Source organism: Lissotriton helveticus, chromosome 1_2 (genome assembly GCF_964261635.1).
Source record: "Lissotriton helveticus chromosome 1_2, aLisHel1.1, whole genome shotgun sequence".
Classification (NCBI taxonomy): Eukaryota; Metazoa; Chordata; class Amphibia; order Caudata; family Salamandridae; genus Lissotriton; species Lissotriton helveticus.
The window spans coordinates 435,343,738-435,361,041 of record NC_136058.1 but is presented as its reverse complement, the minus strand read 5'-3'; the positions used below and the strand labels follow the sequence as shown (position 1 = coordinate 435,361,041).

The following is a 17,304-nucleotide window of genomic DNA, read 5'->3' as shown; positions in this document are numbered from 1 at the left end:
GTACAAACATTAATAAGAAAAAACTGGCAGATCATTACATCAGGAAGCCTAAATTGGCCCAAACCAAGGTTTGCCAATAGAAGGACCAAGAATCTTCGGGATACTCTTGTTCATACACGCCCCTTAATAAGACCAACAATATCAACCATCAGAGATGCAACCATGACCCCAGTCACTGGCCACTATCCTTGTGGCACCTGCGGCGTGTGCAAATACACAAAAACAACAAAAACATTACAATTAATGAACGATTTTGTTTGGTCCCAAAAACAACATACAAACTGTAATTCTACCCACGTAATATATCTAGTGACATGCCCCTGCAAAAAACAATACGTGGGTATGACTTGCAGAAGAATCAAAATCCGGATCGGCGAACATCGGAGTAATGTACGACTGAAGAAAAAGACAACCAAACTCTGCGCACATTTCGTTGATACAGGCCACACTTGCGAAGATTTGAGATGGACTGTCCTAGAAATGTTGCAAACAAAAGACAACAATGCTGAACAACGCCTATTTGAGAAAGAACAAAGATGGGTCGAGCGTCTAAAAACATATATAATAGGGATGAATGATAATATTCCCTACCACCAGTTTTACTGAAGGTCTTCACTTTTTTACCTAAATACTGTAAAAATTGGCGTACATAATTTAAGAGATCCAGATGTGCGCAATAATTTTCTAAAAATAAATAATTTGTAAAAACCGCCATCTTGAAAGTAACTTTACCAATATTCTGAACCCTCCCTTTATTTCTACTGAAGAGGTTATATGGAGACAGGAAGTATGTTCTCCATTACCGGGGACAGAGTCAGCACTAGAAGTTCCTAAACTCGCACACGAGGGTAAGATCGGCGTTTCCAGACGCCGAGATACCGTTTTTCTTCAACATACAGGTATTTAATAGACATCCTTTTTTCTGTATAGATAAAAGAATCCTCATGCGACTCTTTGCGCCCTGAGGAAGCGAACCTCTCACCTAACCAAGGTATTTGGACTTTTCTCGTTTATGGCTTAGTAACTAAAACCCGAGTTTGCAAGCGCGCTCGTAATTCCGTCCTTGCCAGGAGATGGGGCCGCATATGATCCTACAGATATGGATGTTATAATTCAGTCATATTTACTCTAGCAATAACGAGTGTTTATGCCAATCTACACACAAGTAGGCGCGCTCTTAATTCCGACTTTGTCATGGATTGGGGCCGTATATTTATATAATCTATATAATCTGACACCATATTTGTGCCTTATATACTCTAGCAATATCGAAAGCTCACGTCAATTTATATACAAAATGTCAAATAATTACCGAGGCATCGCTATACATCAGAATGCCGCCTGCACTTTCAGTTCGATGTTTACTTAAAGTTTAGACTTTAACTGCCTGTTCTCTGACCTCGTGTGTGTATGTTTGCTCCAATGTGCGACTAGTGACGCACCTCTCACAAGTACTCCTTGATTCTACTGATTACTTGTACAGATAGATAAACACATTTTTCTGTCTTGCTACGTGCTATATGCCATATGATGTTTACTGTTGAAATATGTACAGTGTGTATCTCGATGCATATTTCTCTTCCCTAAATGCAGGAAAATCCTCTGAGAGTTCTACAACTAACTTCTCTGTAAACCACACAAGTCGTGTGAGCACTACGTATTTCCCCCTGTTTTGTCCTGACGAAAGCTCCATAGACCCGGCTGGGCCCAGGTGAGCTGAAACATGTTGACCAGATTTTTGATCATATTTATAATCCAGTAACTTGATTATAAAATATACCTACCAGTTTTAATCACTAGTGTCTACCTTTTTAGAATAAAGTTTTGGTACGGTGAGACACTGTGTTTTAAATACCCCTCGCAACTGCCCTAGTTACATTTTGCTTAGTTGCTGTCCTTATATTCCTGGACACTTCTACTCTTACCAGAGGTTGCCTCTGGTGAGGCAGGCATACAACACGTCCTTTGACAGCCCAATGACTGCCATAACGCAAAAGAAGAGGCGGATAAAAAGATACACCGCAACGTTACACTCTAAGCGTTTATGAGGGTTGTCAAATAATAACCAATGGTTATGGTAGATACCAGTGTCCGTTCCAATTTGATTACCTCAATATTGAAGTAGGGGAACTGAATGGACCAGTATTCCTCTTCCCTCCTCCTTGATTAAGTACTTTAAGCAGCGTGCAGCTGCGGGATTACGACACCTATGCCATTTTTGAGCATTTAGGTGTTCCTTATTGGGAGCTATACTCAGCAAGGATGGAGAGCAGCGGACTAAGCTTTACCGGCAGTGACATCGACGAAATCCTAGCGGCCCAACCATTACTACAGAATACGGACTTAGCAGAAGCTATTGCCCAGACGGATGAATGGGAAACCTTGTCCACAAAAAGAAGGGAACAGATTCGAACTGCTATACATGGGATCATTATGACTGAGTATCTAAGATCTAAATCAGCACCTAGAGGTCTGTGGGTGTCTAATGCACCGAGGATTTTCTTGCACGACCTTGCCTTTCGGAGAGACTGGTCATCCATATCCTGGAAATGTACGTTAGATTATTTGGTACTAATAGTTAAAACGGCTAAAAGATTATCAGATGCTCTACTTGTAGAAATACAAACATGTGAAAATGAATTAAAAAGAAACATCAATCCGCAGATCTACAAGAAACGACTTGATGAAATTACCAAAGAAATGGATGAAACACAAGAGTATCTGATGCAGAACAAACTCCAAAAACTGGCTAAGGATCTCCAAAAATTCAATCAAGAGAAGATGCATCCTTACTCCAAAGAAGATTACAGCAGAACAGAAAACATTTCTGATGATGAATCAACAGGAGGGTCTTCCGAAGGTTCTGAGGGCAACCCTGAACACCCAATGCCAAGGAGAGGATACAATAACCCAAGATTTAGGGGCCCCAGACGAGGAAACCGAAACAACAGATCAAACAGGTGGCAAAGACCACCTTTCTTTCAAGGCAATCCTATGCCCTTCTTTCAACCATTTATGTCTCCATTCGGAGGCTGGATGAATCCTTACCAGCAAGGAATGGAACAACAACAACCCCAAATGAGTAACCAACTGATGACAAACCCTAATACTTCGCACCAACCGCAACAGCCTTTTTTAGGAAGAGGCCAAAATCAGACAAGAGGCAAAAAGAAAAACCTGACATGGCAGGATTATCCCACGAACGTACAGACACGCAGCATGTCATCAGCCCAGACGGACTTGAACAAGAAAACTCACTCATAGTTAACCTCAGTGACATTCTCCTAACGGCTGAACAAGCACAAGTCCTCAACAGAGGCCTCGGTTTTGTGCCGACTCCACCGGTAGACTCTGTCAAACTTAAATGCGAATTGTCCGAATTCTGTAGGACTTTGAAACTCAAAGCTTTCTTTGCTGGAACATCCCAAACCAAAGATGGAGACACGACCTTAAGAAGGAAATCCAAATTCTTACCAGCAAGTAATGCAGTTCCAGTAGAAATACTTACCTTCGAACAGGCGCTTATGAAAGGTATTGACAACTTGGATAAGAAAAAACCATTTCAGAATCTAAACAACATGGAAAGAAAAGCACTGGCGGAACTCAGAGACAATGACAATATTGTCATAAAACCAGCTGATAAGGGCGGAGGGGTTGTAATCCTGACCAAAGAAGGGTACAATCAACAATGCTTATTATTGCTATCGGATGACAAGTTCTACAAACAATTAGACTCAGATCCCACTGAGGGTCTCACCAATACCATCGCCATCATGATACATGAAGCAGAGGTACAAGGTTGGATTTCAAAAAAAGAAGCAGACTTTATGACACCCAGAGCACCTAAAGTCCCATACTTCTATTCGCTACCAAAGACCCATAAAAACAAATCTCCACCACCGGGTCGCCCGATAGTGTCGGGTATAGGGTCCCTTTTGGAACCCCTTTCTAAATTCGCGGACAAATATTTAAAACCGCTTGTCCAAAAAACCTCCACATACCTCAAGGACACTCGAGACCTCCTAATACAATTAGCTGACCGTACCTTCGACCCTAACACCATGGTCCTAGTAGGCCTTGATGTTGAGTCACTGTACACGAGCCTGCCCCAAGACGATACGTTGCAAATGCTAGAGGACCTTCTTTTCCAAGAAGAATGGTTACATCAAACTCCTCGTCACTTCATCCTTGAATGCTGTCGCATGGCACTAAAAGAGAACTATTTCAAATTCAATGATAAGCTCTACCTACAATGCCATGGGACCTCCATGGGGAGTGCCTTCGCTCCCTCGGTAGCAGGACTGTATGTCAGCCAATTTGAACATAAATTTGTCTTACATGATGACAACCCATTCGTTTCCAGTATTTTATACTGGAAGCGTTATATCGACGATGTCCTTCTAATTTGGGACACCAGTAAGAACCTTACGACATTTTTGGAATGGCTAAACACCCAAGATCAATGGCTGAAATTCACTTGCACTGCCAGCAATCAAAGCATTGACTTTTTAGATCTGACCATTTTCTGCGAAAATGGTAAACTGGAGACTAAAACGTACACAAAGCCCACAGCCAAGAATAGTCTCCTATCATACTCCAGCTACCACCCCAGACCACTGAGAGACAATCTTCCTTATAGTCAGTTCTTACGACACAAACGTAATTGTAGTAAGAAAACTGACTATAAGAATCAAGCGACGATCCTCTGCAGAAAATTGCAAGCAAGAGACTACACTCCTCGGGTAATTTCAAAATGCAAAAAGAGAGCGTCCAATCAACCACGAGACTGTCTTCTCCAAATCCATCAAAAAGAACCGATCAAGGATTTAGTGACCTATGTCACCACCTTCTGCCCAGCCTCCTATGAAGTACAAAAATTAATAAGAAAAAACTGGCAGATCATTACATCAGGAAGCCTAAATTGGCCCAAACCAAGGTTTGCCAATAGAAGGACCAAGAATCTTCGGGATACTCTTGTTCATACACGCCCCTTAATAAGACCAACAATATCAACCATCAGAGATGCAACCATGACCCCAGTCACTGGCCACTATCCTTGTGGCACCTGCGGCGTGTGCAAATACACAAAAACAACAAAAACATTACAATTAATGAACGATTTTGTTTGGTCCCAAAAACAACATACAAACTGTAATTCTACCCACGTAATATATCTAGTGACATGCCCCTGCAAAAAACAATACGTGGGTATGACTTGCAGAAGAATCAAAATCCGGATCGGCGAACATCGGAGTAATGTACGACTGAAGAAAAAGACAACCAAACTCTGCGCACATTTCGTTGATACAGGCCACACTTGCGAAGATTTGAGATGGACTGTCCTAGAAATGTTGCAAACAAAAGACAACAATGCTGAACAACGCCTATTTGAGAAAGAACAAAGATGGGTCGAGCGTCTAAAAACACATATAATAGGGATGAATGATAATATTCCCTACCACCAGTTTTACTGAAGGTCTGCACTTTTTTACCTAAATACTGTAAAAATTGGCGTACATAATTTAAGAGATCCAGATGTGCGCAATAATTTTCTAAAAATAAATAATTTGTAAAAACCGCCATCTTGAAAGTAACTTTACCAATATTCTGAACCCTCCCTTTATTTCTACTGAAGAGGTTATATGGAGACAGGAAGTATGTTCTCCATTACCGGGGGCAGAGTCAGCACTAGAAGTTCCTAAACTCGCACACGAGGGTAAGATCGGCGTTTCCAGACACCGAGATACCGTTTTTCTTCAACATACAGGTATTTAATAGACATCCTTTTTTCTGTATAGATAAAAGAATCCTCATGCGACTCTTTGCGCCCTGAGGAAGCGAACCTCTCACCTAACCAAGGTATTTGGACTTTTCTCGTTTATGGCTTAGTAACTAAAACCCGAGTTTGCAAGCGCGCTCGTAATTCCGTCCTTGCCAGGAGATGGGGCCCCATATGATCCTACAGATATGGATGTTATAATTCAGTCATATTTACTCTAGCAATAACGAGTGTTTATGCCAATCTACACACAAGTAGGCGCGCTCTTAATTCCGACTTTGTCATGGATTGGGGCCGTATATTTATATAATCTATATAATCTGACACCATATTTGTGCCTTATATACTCTAGCAATATCGAAAGCTCACTTCAATTTATATACAAAATGTCAAATAATTACCGAGGCATCGCTATACATCAGAATGCCGCCTGCACTTTCAGTTCGATGTTTACTTAAAGTTTAGACTTTAACTGCCTGTTCTCTGACCTCGTGTGTGTATGTTTGCTCCAATGTGCGACTAGTGACGCACCTCTCACAAGTACTCCTTGATTCTACTGATTACTTGTACAGATAGATAAAAAAAAATTCTGTCTTGCTACGTGCTATATGCCATATGATGTTTACTGTTGAAATATGTACAGTGTGTATATCGATGCATATTTCTCTTCCCTAAATGCAGGAAAATCCTCTGAGAGTTCTACAACTAACTTCTCTGTAAACCACACAAGTCGTGTGAGCACTACGTATTTCCCCCTGTTTTGTCCTGACGAAAGCTCCATAGACCCGGCTGGGCCCAGGTGAGCTGAAACATGTCGACCAGATTTTTGATCATATTTATAATCCAGTAACTTGATTATAAAATATACCTACCAGTTTTAATCACTAGTGTCTACCTTTTTAGAATAAAGTTTTGGTACGGTGAGACACTGTGTTTTAAATACCCCTCGCAACTGCCCTAGTTACATTTTGCTTAGTTGCTGTCCTTATATTCCTGGACACTTCTACTCTTACCAGAGGTTGCCTCTGGTGAGGCAGGCATACAACACGTCCTTTGACAGCCCAATGACTATGCCATAACGCAAAAGAAGAGGCGGATAAAAAGATACACCGCAACGTTACACTCTAAGCGTTTATGAGGGTTGTCAAATAATAACCAATGGTTATGGTAGATACCAGTGTCCGTTCCAATTTGATTACCTCAATATTGAAGTAGGGGAACTGAATGGACCAGTATTCCTCTTCCCTCCTCCTTGATTAAGTGCAAACAATGTAATAACACAGGTCAGGCACTAGGTGAATCTGATGCAAACAATGCAATAACACAGTCCAGGCACAAGGAAAATCCGATGTAAACAATGCAGTAATACAGGCCAGGCACAAGGAAAATCTGATGTAAACAGTGCAATAACACAGGCCAGGCACTAGGAGAATCTGACGCAAACAATGCAATAACAAAGGCCAGGCACTAGGAGGATCTGATGCAAACAATGCAATCACACAGACCAGACACGAGGAGAATCTGACTCAAACAATGCAATAACACAGGCTGGGCACGAGGAGAATTTGATGTAAACAATGCAATAACACAGGCCAGGTGTTGGGAGAATCTGACGCAAACAATGCAATAACACAGGCCAGGCACTAGGAGAATCTCACACAAACAATGCAATAACACAGGCCAGGCACTAGGAGAATCTCACACAAACAATGCAATAACACAGGCCAGGCACGAGAAGAATCTGATGCAAACAATGCATTAACACGGGTCAGGCACTAGGTGAATGTGATGCAAACAATGCAATAACACAGGCCAGGCTCGAGGAGAATCTGATGCAAACAATGCAATAACACAGGCCAGGCGTTGGGAGAATCTGACGCAAACAATGCAATAACACAGGCCGGGCACTAGGAGAATCTAATGTAAACAATGCAATAACACAGGCCAGGCATTGGGAGAATCTGATGCAAACAATGCAATAACACAGGCCAGGCGTTGGGAGAATCTGACGCAAACAATGCAATTATATTGAAGGTGCTCTGTGCACACTATACTTTCAGTCAATAATCAAACAATCGTTTTAGTGCTGCTCCATTCGTTACACTTGGTCAGAGTGCCTTGAAAATATAGTAACAGATCTGGTTGGGAAAATTTCCGTCCTGGTGAAAGTGCGCACTATTTTCAGGGAACTGTTGGTTCCTTATCCATGTCTTTGAAAAATAAAAACTTAGTTGTCTTTTTGTTATTGTTATTGTTATTGTTAATTTGGATTTGTAACTCGCCCAATCACCTGCAGGTCTCTAAGCGCTTGAAAATCGATGTTATTACAATAACTTGGCTCAACACCTCAGAGAGACACAGCTACCAGTTTACATTGCGCTCAGGACTTTACCAAACAGCAGTGTTTTCAATGATTTCCTGAATCGCAAAAGATTCACCTTCTGCGTAGCCCCTCAGGCAGCTTATTCCATAGCTGGGGGGCCAAAACGGAGAAGGCTCTCCCTCCCTTGGTTACTAATTTGTAGCGGGGGCAAACCAGTAACTGGGAATCCGATGATCTAAGTGTTCTCGTTGGGTTATATACTTCCAGGCGGTCTTTAATGTAGGCAGGAGCATGGCCATAAATCGCTTTGTGAGCTATACATAGACTCTTAAATTCAACCCTCTCTTTAACCGGGAGCCAATGAAAATTTTGTAGTAGAGGGGAAGCCTTCGTTCTTCTGGGTAATCCAAAGATCAATCGTGCGGCGTCGTTCATCACGACCTGGACTGTTAGTCAGCATTTTTGGGAGGCCAAGATAAAGGGCATTCCCGTAGTCAATCCGTGAGATGACGGTTGCTGCTACAATTGAGCGCATCATAGATTGAGAGAGAAAGAGGGCTAACTTTCTCAATTGTCTGATGATATTCGTGCAGCTTCCAACAATGGAGGATATTTGGCTGCACATTGACAATTCACAGTCTAGTTTGATCCCCAAGCTCTTCACGTTCACACTTGGCTTTGGGGCTAGTCCAAGCTCTGCAGGCCAGTACAGATCCCTCCACGGTGAGGTGGTAGATGGAATTACCAATACCTCGGTCTTATCCGGGTTGATCTTGAACAGGTTTTCCGTCATCCATCTTACGGTATACCTCAAGATGTTTTGGGCGTGGATTTGTGCAGCCCCTGTGTTATCGACACTCAGCACAAGCTGATGATTTTATCAATTTCCTTTATTTATATCATTTATTTCATGATTTCTTTGTTCTTTCAATTAGATTAAATCAGTTTAATGAATTATACCCAATGCATTTCGGGTCACTTATAGGACCCTTCCTCAGGGGTCTACAAAAATGAAAACGAAAAACTAATTAGTCCCAAACAGCAAAATCTACATTAAATTTTAAACACATCCTGTCTATTTCAAGCAATAATCTCTCTTTTCAGATCAAATCCACGTACATGTATTGTTTCAGCATCGTTCATCGAGTTAAATCAAAGAACAGATCAATACACCAGAATGGTCTTTCATGGTATCTCTAAGAAAATTATATGTGAAAAAATTATATACATGACTATACCCATTACTCACAGGATCTAATTTTACCCTGCTGACAAGTCATGCTCTAAAACAAATCAGGTTTACGCTAGAAATGACAAGACTTACTTGAGTTTCACGAAATTAAACTCTCTCGCACACGCTGCACGTCGTTCTGTGCAAGCGGTAACAAACGCACTACTTTCTTGCGCTGTGTGAATAGCGTCCTGGCGCGATCATGTGTAGTGTTCTGGAGCCTCGTGAAATAGTCATGTGCTTAGTGATTTAAAGTAACCTGCACTATCGAGATGTAACCCGTTTTGTTGAAGTTGATAGAAAATTCTCAAATTGACATGATTATAATTGAAATCGATAGGTAGATTGAATCAGTAGTTAAATCATGCGTTAAAGTGAAAATAGAACAATGCTAGATAGTAATGGTATTATGAATTAGGGACACCTCTGCAGTAAGTTATCAAGTCAAAATCCTAAATAACAGTATGATCTGAAAAAACGTTCTGTGTGACATTATAAAAAACAAGATAATTCAAGACGGTCATTCAACCCAAACGGCTGTAAAGTATTCAACTTTCTGAGCCAAAGGAATTCAGCCTTTAGTAATTGTTTATGTGGGTCTGTACCCAGATCTTTTCTCACTGCTTCTAGTACAGTGTATCTTAATTGTGAAACGTTGTGTCCAACTACATGCCAATGCATAGCCACCATTGATTTGACATTCTTCAGTCTTATATTACTTTTATGTTCTGTGATTCGAACCTTTATCTTCCTTTCGGTGATACCTACATATATCTTGCCACACGGGCACTTAATGGCATACACCACATTCTTCGAGTCACGAGTGCTAGTGTGTTTCAACTCAATTGTAAAACCTTTTGAGGGGTGAGTTAGTTGTTGCCCTCTGATGACATTGTTGCAATGCGTGCAATTACCACAAATTTGCATCCCTTTGAATTTCGTGGTAGTATTTTCAGTGGTTTTCTTAGATAACAACTCCTTTAGATTGCGGGATCTTTGAAAAGCAAAAATAACTTTATTTTTGTTGATGCATTCTAGATCAGTTTTGTTTTCAATCAGATGCCAGTGTTTTTTGATGATGTTTTTTAACTTGTTTGCTTCAGTCGAATATTTCAAAACACACATATGTTGAAATGCTTCTCCACTTTTTCTTGTTGTCTTAAAAGAGTTGATCTTTCCATCATTTGTACTTGTTGTTTTGATTCGTTAATTAAAGTTTCAGGATATCCTCTTTTTATGAACTTTTCAGCAAACTGATCAATGGTTTGATTGGCTTCCTCCTCTGTGTTAGTGATGCGTTTCAAACGTAAAAATTGTGAAAAAGGTAATTGTCTTTTCAAAGCTAGTTGATGAAAGCTGTTAAAATGTAAACCACTATTTCGATCTGTAGGTTTTGTGTACACGTTGGTTTTGATGGTGTAATCCTTGATTTGTACTAGCACATCCAGGAAATGAATACCATTTTTGTTGATGGTGTGTGTGAATTTGATGTGAGGGTACCAATCATTCAACTTCTGGATGTTTTCAATGAGCTGAGTTTCTTCTCCGTTCCAAATTAAGAAAATATCATCTATATATCGTTTAAATGATACTAGATGTTCGGTCCAGGTTGATTCTTGATAAATATGCTCTTGCTCGAGTTTTTGACATAAACATCGTCGCATATGTGGGGGCTCCAGCAAAGCCCATAGAAGTTCAATTGCATTGAGCGTAAAAAGTGTTTTCCCACTCAAAATAACTATGGTACAGAGCAAAATGTGTCAATTCTAACAAGAAAACTTTATTGGCTCCAGCACACTCGTTGTTCAGCAAAAACCACTCTATAGCTTCTATACCCGCGTTATGAGGGATTGAAGTATATAATGAAGTTACATCTATTGTGAATAGTAACCAGTTCATCATGTCTTTTTTTGGAAGAGTTTCCAAATGGTTAAAAAAAGATGTAGTATCTTTAATGTAGGTCTTCCAATCCTGTACCATCGGCTGTAAAAAATGATCTACATATTAACCCAATGATTCAGAAATAGACCCACATGCTGACACTATGGGTCTAAACGGCGGTGATGATAAACATTTATGTACCTTTGGGAGCATGTAAAATTGTGGACGTCTAGGATATTGGTTATCCAAAAATTTATATGTCTTTTGGCTGATCCATCCCATGTCTAAGGCTCTTTTTAGAATTTCTCTCAGAATCTTTTGAAAATCTTCAGTGGGGTCTTTTTCCAGTTTCATATATATTCCTTGATCTTGTACGTGTTGCAACACACTGTTGTGATAGAAATCAAAGTCCATTACAACTAGGGCGCCGCCCTTATCCGCCTTTTGAAAGGTGATATTAGAGTTCCTCGCCAAATTCTTAAGGATATTCCATTCCTTTTTGTGAAATTGGATTTCTTCGGTTTTCCAAAATTGATTTTATTGCAATTTGTTTTAACCAAGCGTTCAAAAATATCGATGTTTTTGTGGGAGGAAGTTGCGCAGAAAGTACTCTTTCTTTTGAATTCAACATACTCTAAGCTCATACTGTTTTCTTCTGAGATGGGTAAGATGCTGAAAAAGTATTTGAGTCTTAATGTACGTAGAAATTTGAAAATGGCAATTTCAGTTTCAGCAATATTGCTGCTGTATGTAGGACAAAATGATATTCCTTTGTTGAGAACTTTAATTTGGTCATGTGTAAGTTCTTGACTTGATATGTTGATAATTAACCCCTTCCACGCTGATGACGAGCTGGGCTCATCATGAGGTAGCCTCCTGCTACGCTGATGACGAGCCCAGCTCGCCACGTAACATGCGCTTTTGAAAATCTCCGCGTACGAGCGGAATTCCGCCCGCACGCATGCGGTTAAGTCATCTTGACTGTGCTCCTCAATGATCTCTTTGCTTTTTCGGATTCTGTTGATTTGCCCGACGGGTTTTTCTATGTTTGTTGCATTGTTCGCTGCCGGGCTTGTGGATAAAAAAGTCGCCTTTCCTCCTTTTGTACCTTGTGTGCTGCTCCCTTTTGCAGATGTACTTGCTTCTTCATGCAGTGGTGGTCTGTTTTGGGCTACATCAGAATCTGAGACTACGCTTTCTTGTGATGAGCTTGTTTGTGTCTTCTGTTGCCATTTTCTTTGGCAATATACTTCCGCCCAAGTATAAACTTCTTCAAGTTTATAATCAATTGTATCTCTGCGATACTTTTTGATCTTCCTTTCATGTATCTCCCTTTCATATTTCTTTAGTTTTTTATTGATATCATCCAACATTTCTGGTAAATTCTCATGTTTAGTTAAATCTTTGTTGATGACTGTCAATTCTTCTTCCAGGTTTTTCAAAATATGAGATAGTTCCTCCACAATTAATTAAAATAAGATCCAAAGAGCACTTATTTAATATTTGGTACCACTTCTCTACGAATTTGTTGTTGTTACGGCACATGCCAGGCACTAGGAGAATCTCACACAAACAATGCAATAACACAGGCCAGGCACTAGGTGAATGTGATGCAAACAATGCAATAACACAGGCCAGGCTCGAGGAGAATATGATGCAAACAATGTAGTAACACAGGTCAGGCACTAGGTGAATCTGATGGAAACAATGCAATAACACTGGCCAGGCACTAGGTGAATCTGACGCAAGCACTGCAATAACACAGGCCAGGCACAAGTAAAATCTGATGTAAACAATGCAATAACACAGGCCAGGCACAAGGAAAATATGATGTAAACAATGCAATAACACAGGCCATGTGATAAAGGGTTAAAATCACGCTCTACCATCCGATCACCAAAAAGAGTATCTCTTATCTACCTTGGTAGTATAAAAGTGCTATATGGCCCCACCCAGGAGAATCTGAAAAATGCTCTTCATGATTTATTTCTACATGTATTGGGTGTTATTGTTTATCTTGCACTTCCACTTGTCATTAAGCAGTGCCGACAGCCTTTGACAGCACTTCTTCTGCGCGCACAAAAAGAGGAAGTGCCCAGTGCTATTTGCAGAACAGCTTCTGCTACAGTCCCTCATTTCCTGCCATGGCGCCCCACCCCTCCCTCTTCCACACACGCTACTGAACGCCTGCCTCGCACCCCCTCCTCCTCCTGACCACCTTTTTCTCTTGGGTTCTTCATCCCTCTATCCTACTCTCTCTCTCAATACCTCCCTCCCACTTCCACCTCCTCCACCCCCTCTCTACACTCTATCGGCACACTTGCCTCCCGACCACCTCTCCTCCTCCCATATCATTGCTTCTTTATTCTAGGATGCATCCTTTTTACCTGATCAGCATTTATTGCTCTTTCTGTATTTGCGTTTAAAACATATATTTTTTCACTGTTTTTGTTTCCTGTTCCGTGTTACTGTGTCGTGCTTTGTGTCATCAGTCTCATTGCTTTTGCTTTTTGATAACATTGCTTGTGCTTTTGATAACATCTGCGCCACTGCCCTCCCCCCCCCCCTCCCACCAATAGCTCCTTGTCCCCCACCCACCCCCCCGGTGTCTGGGTTGCATACTTACCAATATTTCCTTATATTTTTGTACCCCCAGCCAGGTAACATAGCCTTCTCCTACTCCACTCCCTACTCTTGCATCGCGTTTTTCTTCCCTGCTATCCTCCTGTTTTTGTCTATCATTTGCTTGCGCAATTGATTGCCAAATAGAGGGGGGAGAATTTGTATTTTCTCCTACCCCTTGCTCTTTCTGCCCCCCCTACACCAGTTATGCTCTGCCTCCCCCTATATCCGTGATGTCTAATGCCCCACCATGCCTTATCCATTGTAATGTCCAGTTTATTAACGGTATTCCTGAGGCTGTTCATAATACCACCACTGACCAAATCACTCCCCTTGATAACGAGTTCCGAGAAATACTGACAGCCGCCTCGGCGATTTTACGCATCAACTTCACTCAAAACACCCAAGTTCGCATCTCTGCGATTTCTCTGAACGACATATATAACGCCCTCCCAGATATATCTCTCACCCCGCCATTACCAGACACTACCCGCCCTGACCTGCTGTACGCAGAAGAAGCCTCTAATTCCTCCACCCTTTCTGCCCCCGCCTTTCTACCCCGTGAATACCTAGGTTACCCTAACCATCCTGCCAACTCACCCATCTTTATCACTGACAAAGACTCCTCAGTAGATTCCATACAGTCAGCTGCTCTATCTGAAGCAGCGTCCATCCCACCTCTGGAAGGTGAAGGTCCTGACTCCCCTACACCCTCAGTCTCCGACGCTAATTCTTTCCACTCACAGTCTGAGGACGATACAACACCTCTTCTAAGAGCACTATTGTCGGAATACTTGCAAGACCCCGCAGGGCCTGCATCCTTACCTAACCTTGACAACTTACCACACTGTTCCAACTTCATGTAGGGGAATGAACGATAATACCCGTGACAATATCACAATATTTCTGATCAACAATAACGTTGTGGGCATTTCTGATGGCCGTCCGTCTTGCTTTATCCATTTGACACCCCTCACCAGCACGGTTCTTCTCACAATACTTCAAGCACTCAACATTGACTATAACCACACCAGACAGGTTACTCTATCTATTGCACCAGCATTTTCCTGCCCCCTTGAGCCAGCACCAAATACCTTCAAAAACAGACGCAAATAGTACACCCTCATTCAGGTGCACACCTCATTCTATCACAAGCCTAATGCAGGCGCTTCAGGCACTATTTGACAAAAGAATAGTAGGCGTATCATCGCTCAAAACACCAGAGTGGATACATATATATCCGTCTATTATCCCCAGGCTTAGAAATCTCCACCACCTTTACTTCCTCTCGGCCCCGAAACCCTATACAGAGTAAAATTATCCTTGCCCTCGCCCGCCATAATCTTGAATTTCCTGACTTCTCAGCTACAGGTATATATCGGGGACCTGACGAATTGGACTTAAGGCTAATACTTACGCACATTGTTTTCTGTGAAGTAGGAGACGAACTCATAAAAGATCGATTCCCCAACCTCCCCGGTGTTTAGGGTGACAGTACATAGGTGAAGACACCCACCCTTCTGTACAGAACACACAGCATCGCCAATACGTTAGTGACCCCATGAACATGACCGAATTCTCCCAAATACTTTGTGATGAGATTTCAATGTTCTTTGAGGACAAAATTAATCTTATCTACAATAAAATCATGGCCTCTAGAGGTGCAGAAATCACGGCCCCCCTTCCTACAGACCCACCCTCACAAAATAAAAACCCTCTACTGACTTTTCCACCAGTCAGTGACTTAGACCTGCCACCTCTCATCAGCCACATAAAATCTGGGTCCCCCAATGACCTCCTCCCTGCCAAAATGGTCGCCCCTCTGATCTCCCTCCTAGGACCGTCCATTCAGTCAGTGATTAACATCTCATTGACAGAAGGGCAAGTCCCAAAGGAATGGAAAACAGCAGTGGTGAACCCAATAAGGAAAAAAGCAGCCTCCCCTTGGACAGACCTTTCAAATCTTCGGCCTATCTCCCTCCTGCCGCACATCGCTAAGATGACTGAGAAGCACGTGAATACCCACTTATCAAATCATGTCGAGGCAACGGAAGGCCTGGACCACTCACAATCTGGGTTCAGGCCTAACCACAGCACCGAATTGGCCCTCCTAGCAGTGACCAATAACATCAGGATGACACTGGACGGGGGAGGATCAATGATTCTGGTGCTGTTGGATCTATCCGCTGCCTTTGATACGGTATCACACGAAGTGCTTCTCAGTCGTCTGCAAGATGTGGGACTGGGGGGGGCAGCTCTGTCCTGGATGGAGAGTTTTCTCTCTGGCCGCTCTCAAGAAGTCAGGTTGGGCTCCCATAAATCCATCTCTAGGGAGCTCACCAGGGGAGTGCCACAGGGCTCATGCCTAAGCCCCACGTTATTTAATGTGTACGTGGCTCCCCTGGCTGACTTAGTGAGATCCTTTGGGTTCATCCCGGTGTCATACGCCGATGACACCCAACTTCTGTTCCCTTTCAAAACCTTCACACCTGCCTTAAAAAAATCTTTTGCAGATGGGATGAGGGCAGTATCAGAGTGGATGGCCAAGAACGACCTACAGTGTAACGTAGGAAAAACGGAAGTGCTGCTGTTCGGGGAGGCAGTGACACTGTGGTCCCCCGAATGGTGGCCCCTAGAACTTGGACCAGTTCCTAATCCTAAACAGACCGTGAAAAACTTGGGAGTGCTATTTGATCAAGCCCTGACTTTTAAAGACCATGTTAACCAAGTTGCCGGCACATGTTTTAGGGCCATCGGACTGTTGAGAAGGGTGTTCCCATATCTACCTGATAGACACAGAAAAACCTTGGTCCAGGCATTAGTCATCAGCAGATTGGACTACTGCAATGGTCTCCTACTATCAACTAATGAAGATCAACTCAACAAATTGCAGATAGTCCAAAACACTGCGGCAAGGTTGGTCCTCAACGCTCCACCTAGGACTCCCTCCCGCCCTCTACTGGCTAAACTACATTGGCTTCCAGTGCAGCAACGCATTAAATTCAAAACTCTATGTACCATTCATAAATGCCTGACAGGTTCAGGGCCCAAATACCTAACAAAGGCCTTCCTACCTTACACCCCAGGGCGCTCACTACGCTCCAGCAACCTCCAGCTACTGCAAGTGCCCAGAATTAAAAAATCCAGACAGGGAGGACGTGCCCTGGCCCACACTGGACCCGTTCTCTGGAACTCTCTGCCCCAGACATTGAAACAAATCACCAATCATCTATTCTTCCGAAAAACCCTCAAGACCTATCTTTTCACAAGTAATTAAACATCTATCCATCCACTCAATCACTCTTTCTGAACACGAAATGGCACAATCTGTGTTCCTTCCACTGGCAAAGCGCGGAGATACACCTTCGGGGGTCTATTCAGGTGCTCTATAAGAGAATAAAATAAATAAATAAAATAAACAGGATACTGAGTTCCACTATATACCAAACACCTGCTGGGTTTTATATA

The 17,304-nt window shown here is 42.2% G+C and overlaps 1 protein-coding gene across 1 annotated transcript in view; it reads right to left on the bottom strand.

Annotated features, from left to right (window-relative positions):
* Positions 1-17,304, bottom strand: part of LOC144805160 (uncharacterized) — a 68,734-nt gene that overhangs the window by 19,645 nt on the left and 31,785 nt on the right. The window lies entirely within an intron of this gene.